We start from the raw sequence: 17,643 nt of genomic DNA on the forward strand, positions 1-17,643 counted from the left end.
TTACTTTCAGTAGTTTATGCTATTTTGCTGAAAGATTGGTTGTTAAAATAAAAATATGTATAGTCACAAATATATTAAAAGTAGTTATACCATATGTCAACATTTCTACATGTGGAAAACACTTCAGACATAAAAGCTCATCATCATTTTATTGATTGGAGAGCAAATGTTTTAGTCCAATTGGAAGGGATGAGAAAGTCAGGAAAATAAGGGTGAAAAATCGAAAGGTTAGGTGGTGAGAAGGTACTATTGCACACAAAAATAGAGTTGTGATTTTAAAAGCCAGGTAGTTACATTAAAGGCTAAGAATGCATTTAGCACAATTTCTTTAGCTGCTTAGGGGAAAAAATGATTGCAGGGATTACAAGATGTCAGTATTTGCTACAAAAAAACTCCTCTCATTCCTACTACCTCTAAGGTTCCAGTTCAGCAAAGCACATGCACTTGCTTAAGTCTGTCCCTTCATTGGGACGTACACACATGTATAAATATAAACATGTTTTAAGTGCTTTGCTAAATTGGGGTCTAGAAGCCTTTTAACTGCATTCAGAGGCTGAGATGGACATAATTGGTATCCCTGCACCTCAAAGATGTCAGACAATAGAGAGTTTATAGGCCACTGGGCCATTACAGAACAGCAAAAGTAAGATACTCAAAATTAAAAAGGGACAAAGAAAAAGGAAAGAGAGAGAGAGAGGAGATTGGAAAGGAGACAAAGAGCAAGTGTGGAGACAAAAGGAAGGAAGGAAGGAGAGTAATACAGGGAAGAGGGAACCAGGATTGATGACACTGGAAGTGGCCAGGTGTCTGTAGATTCTCTTAGGGGATACACCACAGGGAACCAGCAAAGGCTCAACATACCCCAGCCACGTAAAAGATTATGTGGCTGATTCCCATGCCACCCAGCCTGGCTTGGGAGGGGAGAGGAGAGGGATGGGTTCCCATGTACTAGGTGGGTGTCCTAACCACTGGACTACACAAACTAATGACTGTTCCACTGTGATTATGTATGTGTGGTACAGAGGACGAGACAGTCCCTGCCCTAAAGGGCTCATAGGTTATACTATAACACAACATTTTATTTTACTTTCTTCCTACTACACAAGAGAGAATTTAATGTAGGTATTAATAACTTAGATCTTCTGCAAGTATTTAGGGTCTCATCCCAAGAGATGCTAAGCACCTTTGACTGGCTGAGTGACTTACAAAATGATCTCTCAATTAAGGTAGACTACCTGAACCCTTCATCTACCTTAACAAGAGAAACAAACATCTACAGCATACCCAGATCCTAAAGGATCAGTTCTTGACTATTAACTGTGTTTGTTGTTAGAACCTTAATTCCACTACCTAACCTTTTTAGAAGTCCTGTCTGAGGTAAGCCACAGCTTTTTACCCCCTGGCTTTTACAGCATAATACCCACGCTGCCTTGGTTCTGCTTGGCTGGTTATTGCTGCACCTGTGACTCCACAGAGTAGCCACAGCTGTGTTTAGGAGTAGTCTAAAAGCAGCCTGTTGGTAGGAAATAGCTAACAGAGTCAGCTTTGCTCTGCATTGAACTACAGGAAAACCCTCCACTGATTTTCTTATTAGGTAAGTTCATCTTCAGTGGGAGATAGTAGTATCTTCTCTCAGCTGTAGTAGATGTGTTGTACCACTCAGTCAATCAATTAGATTATTTAGGGAGATCATTTTCTTTTCCTTCTGTGTAGGGTTGAAAAGATAGGGTGCTGTAGCAAAATAGTAAAAATGTAAAGAAATGAGGGATATTTAATTTCATGTCTTTTATATACAATCCATATGGTAATTGTGTATACCCCACCACAGCAAAGAGTTCAGCTACTCTAGCTCCTCCTTTATTCCCTGCTTCATATACATCTCTCCATTGGTGTGCTGTGGAGTTACAGAGGGTAGAAACTTTCTGGGCTCCTCTGGTTTCTCCCACACTCCCTTCTCCAAACCCATGAAGAAGCTCAGCAGCTACTTAGCTTATAAGCTAAGGCATATTTTAATACAGACTGTTTACTCTCCTGTGCTTTAAAACTCTCCTTTATCATGCCTTAAGATATCTGCAGGTAGGAGATAGATGGATACAAGGCTCTGATGTCTCTTGCTCCCTGGGAAATTTGTTGGCTAAGGGGTGAAATGCTGACTTCTTTGTGGGGATGGGGGAGAATCTGCTGTTTAACCTTTCCTAAATATCCATGGATTAAAATTTGGGGTTTCCTAGATATGTCTGTGTAGCTTATGTTTATGTGCCTTGGAGAGGGGAAAGACTGGAGCTCATGTTCTCCTCCTTCAGGAACTCTTCTCATAGTTATAACTGACCAAAAAATAAAACTGCAGAGGGTTCAGAAAATTGTCAGAACTACATTCTCTGCGTAGCAGCTCTCAGGGTGTGTCAGACTCTCATACTCAGGGTAAGCATAAAGAACATAAACGGCAGGAGATGACTGAATAGCAGTGGGTCTTTGTACACCATGCTATTAGGCATAAACTCATTGTGATGTAGCTGTAGATCCTACTGCTAGTATCCTTTTCCTTGTAGGAGATATACCCTTATGGGGAAGCAGTGAAGACTCAACATTCCTGCACTGATAGATTCAGAGAACACCTTAGAGCACTTAAAAATGTCTAATGCTCCATGCTCACTTTCTCCCATATCATTTCACCTGCCTTCTGTATCTTTACTCTCCATCAGGGGGCTCATGCGACTCCTATTATGGATGAAGAAGAGCAGCCAACCTCTCCACTCTCAAATTCTCACATTTTCTGTTTGCCTGACTTCATTCATGTACATGAAAATGTTCCTCTTTTGGACCCATTTTTCCACTGACTGATTTAGTAATCACACCTGTTGTTGTCTCCTCTGTTGTGTTTAATGCTGTCTGTTGCAGTATCTAATTATCACCTCTGTAATTCAGTTGTTGACTTATTGAGCTTCCTTCATATATTAGCTTTACCTACAAATCCTTTGTGGGGGTTTTGTTTTTTAAATCCCTCATACAAGCAGATCCTTGATGCACCTATTGTGCTGCCTCTCCCAGTTCCACCACCCAAAACTATATGCATGAAACCAGAATTATCACTAAGGGCTCATTTCAGCCTCAGTCCAACCAGCAGAGCCTCAAGGCTATCATAAACTTGTTCCCATCTGTCTATGACTCCAAGGGGCAATTCTGGCAGCTAGGACTAGCCAGAGTGCAGTAGTGTCTGACACACTACCTTATGTCAAGGGTGAGGCATAGCTGCTACACTGATGCTATGCCATCCAAGGTATGCCTCCATGCTAAGGAAGATTATCTATCTATCTATCTATATATACACACACAGAGAACATTTTTAAAAAAGGGTGTTGCCATATCAACTATAATGAGACTACTCAATTAAGGTGGGCTATGATCAGCAGGACAAAAAAAGCTTTTGTAGTGATAATCAGGATGGCCCATTTCCAACAGTTGACAAGAAGGTGTGAGTAACAGTAGGGGAAAATTTGCATGGGGAAATAGTTTTTACTTTGTGTAATGACCCATCCACTCCCAGTCTTTAGTCAAGCCTAATTTAATGGTGTCCAGTTTGCAAATTAATTCCAAATCTTCAGTTTCTCATTGGAGTCTGTTTTTTGAATTTTTTTTATTGGACTATTGTTACTTTTAGGTCTATAATTGAGTGACCAGGGAGGTTGAAGTGTTCTCTGACACAAGTAGACTAGGGGCATTAGGGACGATCATTGAGGAAACGTTGTTCTAAATCAGCCATAAAAATGTTGGCATACAAAGCTTCCTCAGCTCTCGTCCCCTAATGCCCCTAATCTACTTGTGCTACATTGATGATATCTTCATCATTTGGACCCATGGAAAAGAAGCCCTTGAGGAATTCCACCATGATTTCAACAATTTCCATCCCACCATCAACCTCAGCCTGGACCAGTCCACACAAGAGATCCACTTCCTGGACACTACAGTACTAATAAGTGATGGTCATAAAAACACCACCCTATACCGGAAACCTGCTGACCGCTATACTTACCTACATGTCTCCAGCTTTCATCCAGACCACATTACACATCCAATGTCTACAGCCAAGCTCTAAAATACAACTGCATTTGCTCCAATCCCTCAGACAGACAAACAGCTACAAGATCTCTATCAAGCATTCTTAAAACGACAATACCCACCTGCTGAAGTAAAGAAACAGAATGACAGAGCCAGAAGAATATCCAGAAGTCACCTACTCCAGGACAGGCCCAATAAAGAAAGTAACAGAATGCCACTTGCCATCACCTTCAGTCCCCCAGCTAAAACCTCTCCAGCACATCATCAAGGATCTACAACCTATCCTGAAGGACGATCCCTCACTCTCACAGATCTTGGGAGACTGGCCAGTCCTCGCTTACAGACAGCCCCCCAACCTTAAGCAAATACCAGCAACCACACAACAAAAACACTAACCCAGGAACCTATCCTTGCAACAAAGCCTGTTGCCAACTCTGTCCACATATCTATTGAAGGGACACCATCATAGGACCTAATCACATCAGCTATACCATCAGAGGCTCTTTCACCTGCACATCTACCAATCTGATATATGCTATCATGTGCCAGCAATGCCCCTCTGCCATGTACATTGGCCAAACTGGACAGTCTCTATGCAAAAGAATAAATGGACACAAATCAGACGTCAAGAATTATAATATTAAAAAACCAGTCATAGAACACTTCAACCTCCCTGGTCACTCAATTATAGACCTAAAAGTCACAATTCTCCAACAAAAAAACTTCAAAAACAGACTCCAATGAGAAACTGCAGAATTGAAATTAATTTGCAAACTGGAAACCATTAAATAAGGCTTGACTAAAGACTGGGAGTAGATGGGTCATTACACAAAGTAAAAACTATTTCCCCATGCAAATGTTTCCCCTACTGTTACTCCTACCTTCTTGTCAACTATTGGAAATGGGCCATCCTGATTATCACTACAAAAGTTTTTTTTTCTCTCCTACTGATAATAGCTCACCTTAATTGAGTAGTCTCATTATAGTTGGTATGGCAACACCCATTTTTTTCATGTTCTCTCTGTGTATATATATCTTCCTACTGTATTTTCCTCTGCATGCATCCGATGAAGTGGGTTTTAGCCCACAAAAGCTTGTGCCCAAATAAATTTGTTAGTCTCTAAGGTGCCACAAGTACACCTCATTCTTTTTGCTGATACAGACTAACATGTCTACCACTCTGAAATCTATGCTAAGGACATTCCTTAAGGCCAGCTTTGTGGCCCCTTTATGGCAGTAGAGTTGGTGGAGGCACTAGGGGCCTGTAATATACTGCTGAATTGGGTCCAGAGTATTTATTTTCCTTTGCTATCCCTTTCTCCCTTTCTCTGTGAATTTTGGTAGGTGAGAAGTAATGATCCCTCCCCCAGTTTTCTTCAGATATCTTCTCCCTATGTTTTGTTGGACATCTAAACCAAGCTTCAGAGCTTCAATTTTGTCTTATTCTCTGACTTCCTGCTTCTCGTGTATATTTTATGCAACCTCTTTATCTTGGCACCTACAAGCTGACTCAGCACCAGTTTTCTTACCTAATTTTATGAACTGTTCAGCCATGCCATTATTCACTGTTTTCTTTTAATTATGTATTCTTGTTAACCTCTTTCTCATTCAAATTTCCAGATTGTGATTGACATGCAGTACTAATTAAGGCATATAATTTATGACACTGGAGCTTGAAATTAATAAGTGACAATACAATTACATGGTTTGCCTAATTGTCCTTCAATAATATAAAGATTGACACTTGCTGCAGCAATCAAAGTTAAAAGCGCTCATAAACAGATAATGCAGCTGAATGTAATCATCAGTGTATCTAAAGTAAATAGACCCATTGAAAGGGGCAGACTATTTGGGGAAATATTACTTTTGCTGTGATCTTCTGTTTTATTAAATGACTGAGTCTAGCTGTTCGAGTCAATTTCAAAATTAAATTTAAAACAAAATTGTATGTACTTGTATTTCCAAATAACTTCTGCAGAGCACCAGATCCTATAGCAACACTTTCATTTTGGGCACCAGCAACATTTTGCAAGTTCCTTTATACAAGACTATTTCACCATAGTCACCCAAAGACCAGTAACTTGATCTACTGACACCACAGGAACGATGAACTCCTTTTTCAGTATTAGGGGTCCTGATCTCTCAAACACTGAAGGATGTGAGTAACATTATATATGTGAGTTAATGTTTGCAGGACCTGGACCTTGAAATTCATTCCCAATGATCCTCTGAAATTTTGCAGTGCGAACTTCTTTATAAGAGGCCCAGAGTGCTCATTTGGTCACTCAAATCAGCAGTACGCACATACATATCATTATATGGGCCTTATCTGTTGACTTTTTGATGTGTAAGATTTGGACAACATTTTCTTGAGAACTGTGTTCTGCAGCTTTATTTTAAAATAAAAAACTAATACCCTTGATCTTTGTGCTTATTGAAAAGCTCTTAAAGGAAAACTGTAGTCATAACTTCTACTTTGGATTGCTAAATATTTACTCTTAAACAGAATAAAGTTGAGTATGTAACTACTTCAGCTAAAATCTTTAATGAAATATTGCGGTTAAAAGCAAAGTGTCTGAAAACTAGGAGATTCTAAAGGGTTAAATCTAGAAAGGAAAACATATCAAAGACTTTAAAGTGAATATTCAGAAACAAGGCAAAAGGTTGAGGCACATGCCCAATGAGTCCCCTTGGGACGATTCACATGGTTAAAGTTAAGCATGAGTCAAAATTCCTTGCTGAATCTGGGCCTCCTGAAAACCTTTGGGCTAAAGATCTGGCCCTCTATCTCTGCCTCCACATCCATTATAATCCACCATAGGATGCATGATGTACAGAAGTGCCTATAATAAGTATTTCTTTTAATTATTTTGTCTTATGTGGGATAATTAAGGTCTTAGGATTGTTTTTGAAAATGAGGCATTCTGGTATGTATCTACAACTGGTACCTGCTACTAGACTAGGGAGGGGGAAGAGACTGGTCATACTGGATGAGTGGTCTCTACTTCATATCGAGAGGGAAAAGCAAGTTAAGTATAATGTCTCTGCTCTATAGCAGCAGGCTAGTGAGTATGGAGGAATGCTAGAAAGAGGAGGACTGCACAGTGATGGTTAGATTTGGTAATGTTATAGTGTTGAATATAGGAGGGGGTTAGAACTTGCTTTTGATCTGTATCTGTTGAGTAAGGTGCAGGATGTTGCAGCAGAGTCATTTGAAGAGATCTTTTGTTAGGTAGGTAGTAGCTACTATATTGAGAATGCAGTTTTTACATTTATTGATAGAGGAAAAAAAGGAGCTATCCCACCTGGAGTGCTATTGAAGGGGTTACATGAGCAGGTTCTTTTGCTGGATCAAGACTTCAGGTAGAAATATAAGAAACTGCTTTACAAATGTAAGAATGAAGTCAATACTCCCAGCCTCAAGCATTCAAAACTCATGAGTTAGAGCCCTAAAAATCATGAGACTTTTTTTAAATTAAATAAATTTGGCATATATTTGCTTTCTAGTACTGGGCCTTTAGAGTTCTCATTTTCAAGCTTTCCTATACAACTGTGAGGGATAGAAATTTACTTTATTAAATGAAAGCAGAAATGCTCAGCAAGGCTCCAGGAACTGGCATATTTGCTGCTACAGCTCCACAATAGATAGAAATGGGGATAGTCTTGTATATTAGAATGAATTTTCAAAATTCTAGAAATACTTGACAACATTTTCTGAATACTGTATTCATCCCTAATTGTGAATGGTGCCAGTGTCTGGTCAGTGAAAAGCCTAGTTTAATGCTATAGTATCAATACCTACGAAGTATGTTAGCCTGTGAAAACATTGGTGAGACAAGAGGTTGTAAAGTTTGTTTGTTAAACTAATCCAGCCCTTTTCTATTAATTGACCGCTCTGACATCTTCCAGTGTTTTGGAGTGTGGGGGCTTTATGCAGGTAGCCAGCAAATATCATTGTTTGGATGTAGCTGTACTTGAGGTTGGTTTTTTTTGTTTGTTTTTGTTTGTTTTTTGTTAATGTGAAACTTTGGAAACTCAGAACAAAACAGCATGCCTTAAGGTTTTTAATTTGTTTTGAGTTTTGTCCTTAACACTTCTTCTTTAGAATATTTGTGTTTTTCTTCTCGCAAATGAAAATGTTTAAAAATGGACTAGATGACCATTCAAAATTAGCCCAAGAAGCAATTGCAAAAACTGTTGCAGAACCAAGAGGCTACTGCTACTACTTGTTCTTCCTGAGTTGTGGTTTTTTTTTCTTTTTTTTAACACAAAAATAGTTTCTCTCAATTTCAAAGAACCAGAAAACTTTAGGGAAAAAAATAGCTTTTGCCATTTTGGGGGGGGATTTGGACTGAGGAAAATAATTTTATATTTTAAAAAAGACCACACAAACTTCAACCAGCCCTAATCTGTACTCATTGTATTAGTTTAAAACAGGTCATTGAACAGAACTTGATTTTTGAGGGCCCACGACATTGAGTGAATACTATTCAGTAATAGTTGAGGTAGCTGTGAATAACACTGCACATCTCAATAAATAATTCTTGATTTTATTGTCATTTCACTGCAGTGGATATGGAAGGGAGACTTAGTTAAAACAAATGCAGATCGATTCATCTTGAGAAATTGTCAAGCAACGTTCTTCAACGTTGGGTGCCTGTGCACTATGATCAATAATGTGTAGAATGTTCTCCTGCTTTCTCATTTGCAAATGTGCCTCCAGTTGGAGTGAATGCTGCTGTTTTGGAAATGGCATGTTGCAACCATGGGAGCTCTACTTAAAACTTTGTTTGTTTGTTGTTGTCTTGTTAAACATCAACATGCAAGATGCGAACAGTCATGTGCATAGCCCGTTTTTGTAATAGAAATAGTGCAAATCGATAAAGCCCAGAAGAAGACGGTAGCGGCTGTAAGCAGCCTTGTACTGAGGCTGTAATCCTGATGAATAATGTTGCTGTCATAACAGCAGGGATAATTTAAGGCTGACACTTAGCAGCATGATAAATAGCTTGTCAGACATAGGCAGTGACAGAGTCAAGTGAAACTGCCCATGACAAGTTCTGAAATATTAATCTTCTACTAGACTGTGACTGTGCTGTAGGGGTAGCAGTGTGTAGAAGACTGGGAGGGGAGACACTTTGTAATATAAACATACTTTTGAAGCAAAATGTTTGTATTGCTTAGAGATCATTCCCTTTACAAGTGCTACTATTGATATTTCTTTTGCATATTGCTTCCAGCATTTATGCTGCTACAACTGTGGGTTACAATCCTCCTGTGAACTACCCTGACTTCCTCCCTTGTAATGGCAAGGGTTCGGTTGTATTTTTTTTAACTGAAACTTAATTTTTTCCTCCCTTCTCTCAAATTTTACCCCCTGAGTGTATACATGCTGTGGTGGTGAAGGAAGCAACACAGCAGGGTTCTTTACCTACTGATAAATTTAGGAGCTTACTTCTCCAGCAGCAAGAGGCTTGGAGTGCTGAAGAGGATGGGTTGGGGGTTGAAGGATACATAAGTTACCCAAACCCAGCTATTTGTTTAGATGTAACTTCCTTAATTATAGTACTCTGCAATTTCTAGTTCTGCATTTTCTTTTTTCAGGGAGATGAAATAGCCCTGATCCTGCACTGGGAATTGTGCCAGGACTCCTGCACTCATACTGGCTCCCTCTGAGACCAAAAGAGTGCTTCATGCACACTGGGGCTGTGCTAGTGTAACCCACACACCGTCTGGGTGTGGTGTTCTGTCCCATGTAGCGGCATCGGAGAGGGAGAGGAGAGTGTCAGTCAGTCTCTGCTCTACCACCTTAGCTAATAGCTCCAGAGGTTCCCTGGTTCAATCCTGACTGGGATCTGTCAGGGCTACACATAGGGTGACCAGATGTCCCAATTTTATAGGGACAGTCCCAATTGTTGGGTTTTTCTTATATAGGCTCCTATTACCCTCCCTACCCCCATTCCGATTTTTCACACTTGCTGTCTGGTCACCCTAGTTACACTAGTAGGCTCCAATGCAAGATCAGGCTCAAATCAATAAAGACCTGATGGTTCATGATGAGTGTGCTTTTAATGGCAGGGTACCTCAGGTAATAAGCCTTGGGATCTGATGCTGTGGCTTAGTGCAAGCCTATGACACAGTGCTTACAATTCTGGCACTTTGCTGATCTTGTCAACGAGCTGGTAGCTGGAGATCTTTCTAAAATTTCCCAGCATGGACAATATGTATGGCTATAATGCAGAAGGTGACTGCTTTTGAGAGCAATGATATAAGGCTAAAATCACTGCAGGGTGACAGTATGTTTGGTGACATACAAGGTAACTTAGACTGTAAACTCTACAGGCCAGAGACTGTCTCTTCTGTTTGTTCAGTGCCTTGCATAATGGAAGCCCTGATCTTTCTCTGGGGCCTTTAGGCGCTACTACATAATTGTAAATTGGGTGGCAAATGGAATATAAACAGGGGGTACAGATTTTTCATTATGCTATAATGCATGTAACCAGGTTGTAACATGAATGACTCCACACAGAGTTCGCATGCTCAGCTACCTCCCAGTTCCTAATTGTGTGGGGAACATGTTTCGTGCCTGATAGCAAGCAAGGCACAAATATGAAGCTGCAGTGTAGTTGCCTTTCAGTATAGATAGGAATGGATTCTCAGTTATCTTGTCTCGCTGTGAAAGAGGATCCCTACATGAAGTGCCCCTATTATAAGTAGTGCTTTGAAACTCAGTTAGCATTCCAGCCATCTTATAAGGCATTTCAGCATGCATAACTAAGAAGCAAAAGGACATTTTCGCTAGCTGTGGCAAATGTGCATAAATACCCATGTGTACTCAATTGCCAAACGATTGTGTCCGCTGCTACATTGGAAAAGTCCAATAAACTATTTAGAGACTTACCTTGAACAAGATCTGAAATGAGGAGACTACTTAAGTAAATCTCACATGGCTAAAATAATATATCAGCAGATTCCTCTAAGGCTCTGCATGTTATAGGTGTGACAGAATGTCAGTGCTGAGGTGGGGGGGGTGGGATAATGGACAAGAACTCTAAGGCTGGCATAGCGAGGGGAAAGACTATGTATTCTTAAATACAGTATATACAATGTCAGTGCATTTTATTATGATACTGTACTTGAGTATCTACAAAAAATAGATTCCTGAGCTCATAATTCTAAAGAACTTTTTAACTGGGTTTCTGACTTGGTGTGCCCAGTTCTGTGTACAATATCTTCAGATGCAGATCATGGCCCTGATCCTGCAAGTTGTTCTACATAGATGAATCCCTGTGCGATTGAAACTCATGTTGCTTGCATAATTATTTAAAAAACAAGTTTTTGACGATATTATCCTCTTTGTAAATTTTATTCAGTACCTTATGTTTTTTGCTCATGCATGTTTTATGCATTGGTATCTATTAGATCCTTATTTTTATAAAATAGTAAATCAGAGTAATGTCCAAGATCATTCCTTTTAAACACTTAGGACTTGATACTACTCTTAGAACACAGCCACATGGTGCTAAATACAGTGTCTGTAAAAGCTCAATAGCTGATTTTTATCAGCTACAATACTGTAGGTGAGGGCAAGTTTCAAACGCTTAAAGCTGTATCTGTAGTAACATCTTCCGAAAGGATGTATTGTATCTCTCCTCTTCTGCTATTCCAACATAAAATGCAAAGCAGTGAGTCTGTCTATATAAGAAAACAAATAGTCTGTCTAATGTATGTTGTATAAAATGGACATTGAGAAGCGTAGAGTGAATGTCTCAAATTTAGGAATATTAGCTTCAATTAAATTTCGCTTCTGTTGCAACTGTCTTAATTTACTGTGAACATACCGGTGCAGCATTTCTGAAAATGTGGGTTGTATCCTGTGAGCAAAGTGGGCACACAGAAGACATGCAAAGCCTTGGCATATGCTTTACTTTACTACAGTGACTCTGACCACTCAGTGGTTCTTCTACTAATAGTAAAGTTAAGCACATGCTTAAGTGTCTGTAGTATTGGGGGCCCAAGCTGAGATAAGCCATTTAATCAGCACAAAGAAATTGAAGGGGCTGCTAAAAACTAAAATCCCTGCAAAACCGCACAATTTTGGAAATGCTGTTCTGGTAAACAAAGTCACTGATGCATAAATGTTCTCAGAAATGGTTGGGGTGTGTGTTACAAATATTAGACAGTACTCTCTCATGCTTCAAAGCATAAGTCAATCTCTTTCTATTGGTGGTTCGGGTAAATTGCCCCTAGAGAAGTTATTCCAGAACTTTCTGTTGCACAGTTCTTGCACCATCCTCTGAAGCACCTGGTTCTAGTCGCTATTGGTGATCAGATGGACCATGGAGTCTGATCCAGTATTTTTATATTTCTAATATTTAATGAAAAGTGAGTAACGCTCATCCAACTGTGGAATCAAAACAATTCCATGTGACCTTTTGTCAAATCAAACTAACCTACACTCATTGAATTATGAAGATAAAATAGTCTTGTTTAAATGCTCACCATCAACAGACCAAGAATAACCTACAGAAAGAATAATTATAATGACTGGATATAAGAAAATTCTAGACTTGTTTGTTAATTGACCGCAAACAGAAAACATTTTTAGAAACTTAAATTACCATTTATCAAATCAGGGAATACAATATCATGTGATGCTTCAAACCTAAGTAATGCAATTTTTAATTTAATATATCCAGTACTCATAAAGAGTCTTCAGACAAAGAATTTTTTCATGAAGTATTCAGCTAATAACTTGGAATAGCCAATAAATTAGAGAAAATTGTAATCTGTTCTCAATTTACTAAGGAAAAAAGCTAAATTCTCTAAACATGTGCTATGAACTGTTTCTTCAGATGTGATTATTCTGAACCTTTATTACAACTCAGTGCTTGTTATCCAATCTGACTTCCTTTAAAACATTACATTTATCACAAAGTAAAACCTTTCTTGTTTTTGTTTTCCTGAAGCTGAAATACTTTAGTCTTAAGATAGGAGTCTATTGCCTTTTAGTTTGCGGATGCTGTTAGAAATAAGTATTATCACTTGGAAAAACAGTCACAGCTGAAATGATGAAAAACAAGCAAACTAGTTAATTGAGTATCTGTTCCTGAGCCATAAAGTGGAGAGAACTTTAAAATACCTAGTCAAGGGTTTTTTGTTGTTTGTTTTTAATAGCACTTTACTAAGTTATAGGAACCTCCTTTTATTATAACCCAAACTGTGAGCACTCACTCTAAAAGCCCCTTCTCTACCCCCCGTCCCTGGTAGCTGCAAATTTGGCATGTCATATGAACTTAGACCATTATCTTTTCTGTTTTTGTTTGTTTTTTAAGAATATGCATAGTTAGAAAATTCTTCTAATGCTTTTCTGCTGTGTCTTGATTATCAAATAGTTTGTATGACGAGTTTTAAATAGGGTTTATTAGACTATGTCTTGGGACCAGATTTGAGACGATTGGAAAAACATTTTAAGTTTTTCAGCGCCAAACTAGGAACATGAAAATGGCATTTCAGAAGTTACATAACCTAAAGGATCCTTAAAGCTGGGAAAAGACACAAATGCGATTTTTTTTTTTAAGCCAAAATAGTTAAGTCAGTGCAACCACCTATGAGACTAGATGGAGTTATACTAGTGACGCTTATTCCTGTGAATATGGGAGAATAAGCTGTACTGATATAAGCACCTTGATACTCTCCACACTAGGGTGTTGTACCAACTGAATTATATGGGTTTCAAACCAATATAGTTAAAGCAGTACAGAAACTGTGTGGTTGAGACCCGGAAACACTGCAGTTTAGGAGGACGCCTGCCCTGTAGGATTTCTTAGGGATTTAATTTCTAATGAAGCTTAGGGGCAGGCATGAACTTTTCTGGGAAAGGTGGTTTATTTCATGTTTTTAAATTCTGTTATAAAGGGGCACTCTATCAGTGGAGATGGTGTTTGGGCAAATAATATGGTATTGCTTTAGTTTCCTGGCTGGAGGAGAGCGCAGGCAAGTTCAGCATGAATATTTGAGTATTTGTGAGCAAGTGCAAAATGTAAAATAGCAGTAATGGTGTTCCATTCCATGTTGAGATATATATGCCATTGAAGTCAAAAGCGGGGGGTGGGGGAGAGATATGACTTGTCAGATGTTTTGCAAGTAAAGGCTAGATATAGTGGCAAAAATGAATATCTGAATCTCTGACTTTGATTTTATTATGCCCACGTTGTTACCATTGACTTAGTGTTTGGAAAGCTAGCACAAAAATGCTGCAGAAAGTAATATTGCGAAATAAGTCTGTATTTATTATTGATAACGTGCCACTCAGGTTAGCTAAAACTATACAAGAAGATGCTACTGAATTATTAAGGGTTTTTGGAGATTCTAGTCAATAATGGGTTATTAATATAAACTAGTAGCAGTCATATTTTATAATTAAACACTGAAACTCCATTTCCACAAGTATTGGTGTCAGTATTTGAATGATGACTTGGACCACCTCCGACTGAAAATGAAGCCTACTGCTTGCCATCAATCAAAACTTCCCATTCATTAACTAATTGAAGAAAAAATAACCTCACTTTTGCCCATGATACAGTATTTTGCAATGAGTTGTGAGCCAGCAGTGTGTCCACTTCAGCATTACTTCACAGTTCTTTTAATGATAGTGGTAGTTTTGCTTAGTGGATCTCATTTATCTTTGTGTACTGCTGTATGTTATGGAGGATGGATGTGTAATACTCTGGAACTACGCAGCCATCACCTTCCTGGGTGATTCTTTGTAAACAGCTTGATTAAATGAAATGTCATTAAGAATATTTCTGCTAGACTTCTCCTTTCTCGTGATGGTTTATTTTTTTTTCTTGTCATTGCTTCTGAAAAACATGTGCCATGACACTTTGTACCAGGAAATAAGCTTAGCTTGAAAAACTCAGAAAAGCTATTTAACGTAGGTCCGCCCCTGTGATCCTATCAGCATCACCTCAGCTCAGTATTAATATGCTAATTGGACACTGCTGCAGAAAGGACCCAATCCTGTGATGTGTTGCATGCCCTGAAGTGAATGGGAGCTGAGGGCACCACTGTATTTGAGGTACTTTCACCTTGGTTCTAACTATACAACGGGGGAAACGCCACTGAAGTCAATGTAGTTATGAGTGTAAAACCATCAGTATTGGGCCCTGTATAATATGCGTATACATACACATGTATATCTACAGCATAGTTATAATTAAGAATACTTCAGTATAATGCTAAATGCTTAGAGAATAAGCATGTAAATGCAACTGCCTGTATACAAGTGCAATGGTAGAATTTTAGTGTGGAATCACTGGCAAACACTTTTAGTAAATATAATGTGACTAATGTTGAAACTATTGCAACTTCTTTCTGGACTTATAAAGCAAGTAGTTGTTTTTTCCCCTTGTCTAAATAAAATTGCGGCCAGTGTGCTCATCTCAGTGCATTCTTCAAAGAATGCTGGAAAAAGACATAGATGGTCTTTATAAGATAATAAATTTTCAGTTGGTTCACGTTGAAATGATTTGACAAGGACAGCATGTTTGTCCCTGGTTAGAAAGATTGGAACCTGCGTATAGAAACCTAAATTGATTTGATTCCCAACTCCCTTATCTGAAAATGTTTAGAAATAGGAAAAGTTTTTTATGATTTATTACCTGAAAGCCATAAAGTCTCTTGCTGACAAAATGCATTTGCAGTGCATACCTGTTAACCCCATGTTCTGCCAAGTTGTTGTAAATATAATTGTCATATAGAAATCTTACAACTAGAAGGAGCTTTTCATCCATGGTCCAAAGTACTGCATATTGTTAATTGACAAGCATCTTTCAGTGTCAGAAGAATATAAGTAAAAGAAGGGTTGACTTTTGTAGATTTGTATATTGTAATATTGTATGATGTAATATAGGCATCACTGCTACTTGTTTCTGTGTGTGTTTGTTCTATTGTTTTAAATTTTTGCATAGAAGTATTAGATCCCAATATGCCAACGAGCTCTAGGCAGGTGGACTCTGACTCCCACATGGAGTCTCACTGACTTCCTTGCGGCTCTGTGTGGATTCAGGAGTTTGCCTGCATGGACTGCAGTGCAGAAATGTGGTCTTTGGCATCAGTCCTTCAAGTTGTTGAACGTTCTGGGTCAGGATCCCGCAAAGCACTCATGCTTATCTTTAAACATGCACATGTTGAGCACCCCCTGAGTTCCACTGAAGTCAACAGGGTTACTCACATACTTAAAATTAGGCATGTGCATGAGTGCTTCTCTGGATCGGGGCCAGAGAACTCAATACTTTGGAGGATCCTTTAGACCAAGCCCAGCTACTCTTTTACAATTTTTTTTAATGTGAATTCTTATTTTATTGCTGGACAATATATTTATGCAGGGAAATTTGATTTTTCTTTCTGCAGACCCTGACTCTATGAACTGTTGTTGGTTCACTGAATAATTTGGAATGTCTATGGGAAGATATTTCAGCCTATGGGTTGTTTGTAAACTCTTTATTTCAACTGTCAGGGCCAGGTTAGGGATATACCTGTTATCCCATTTTTTTAGGTTCACAGATAGTTGTCCATGGCTTCTGGGACTCCATGGAAACAAGGGTCTGTAACAAGAGCTGGGGTTGGGGGACTACTTAGATTTAGAGCTGGCATGGGAGTAACAGGCCATAACATGGATCCCCAGGATCTATTAGGGTTAGATGGCAAGTTCCATGGGGTAAAAAGTTTTACAGGGGGTAAAAATATCATTGTCATCTCCACCCTTGACAGAACGCTGTGGGGGAATCCTTGCAACGATGTCCATGGAAAAAGTCCACTCCAGTAACTTTCCATGCAGAGGGTATGATCTAGCTGGCTGAATTTTACAAAGGTTTTGTCCATATGAAATGAGGGCCGAGTTCTGCTGTGCTTTCTTGGGCAAAACACTCATTGAGTGGGGATTTTTGTCAGTACTTGAGGAATGTGTTCTGTCCTACAGGAGTGATACTTCTAATACTTATTGTGACAGTGGGTGGTCATTTAAGGGCTCTGGGTCAGAGAGCCCCTTCTCACAGAAACACAACCATAGTGATTTTTATCCTGAGGCCCACTGCTATGTGAGCACCTCCCTGTGGAGTTTGTCCTAAATAATTCTGCAGTGGGGGTGTATAAATGGGGCAGAGTTTCATTCCCAAGCCCAACTCACTTCTCCTTCTATCAAAGATACAGGCCTGGTACACAATCTTCATGATGGTGCTGCACAACCCCCTCCAACCCCCATCAGCCCTGTGGCGAGTACTGAAGAAAGTAATATAGGCCACTAACTCTTCTTCAGAGCCTCTCTTTCCCCCCCGCCCCCCCCCCAAAAGAATGTTCCTTTCAATGAAGACTCCAAATGAATCCATGACCAGGGCCTGAGAGCAAGTGCAGACTCAAAAGGATGAGACTCACATGGATGGCCCAGGGGCCCAGAAATCTGCTGGATTTAGGGATGAATCCATGGCCCCTTCCACATTGGAGTAGATCTGGGGGAAAATCCCTGAGGCTATGCTAAGGAAACATTCCTTCCTCTACCCCAGGCCATCCTGTAGAATGCTGTCTAAT

At 39.2% G+C, this 17,643-nt stretch overlaps 1 long non-coding RNA gene across 2 annotated transcripts in view; it reads left to right on the forward strand.

Annotated features, from left to right (window-relative positions):
- The first annotated feature begins 1,497 nt into the window (after nt 1-1,497).
- The window catches only part of LOC123365260, a 96,702-nt gene continuing 80,556 nt past the window's right edge, over nt 1,498-17,643 (forward strand). Inside the window, exon 1 of one of the 2 annotated variants that reach the window (XR_006577503.1) lies at nt 1,498-1,594. This is a non-coding gene — a long non-coding RNA (uncharacterized LOC123365260). The remainder of the gene's footprint in view (nt 1,595-17,643) is intronic. The other variant, XR_006577504.1, reaches the window with a different exon arrangement.

The sequence above is a fragment of the Mauremys mutica genome, chromosome 2 (genome assembly GCF_020497125.1).
Source record: "Mauremys mutica isolate MM-2020 ecotype Southern chromosome 2, ASM2049712v1, whole genome shotgun sequence".
In the NCBI taxonomy this organism is placed as follows: domain Eukaryota; kingdom Metazoa; phylum Chordata; order Testudines; family Geoemydidae; genus Mauremys; species Mauremys mutica.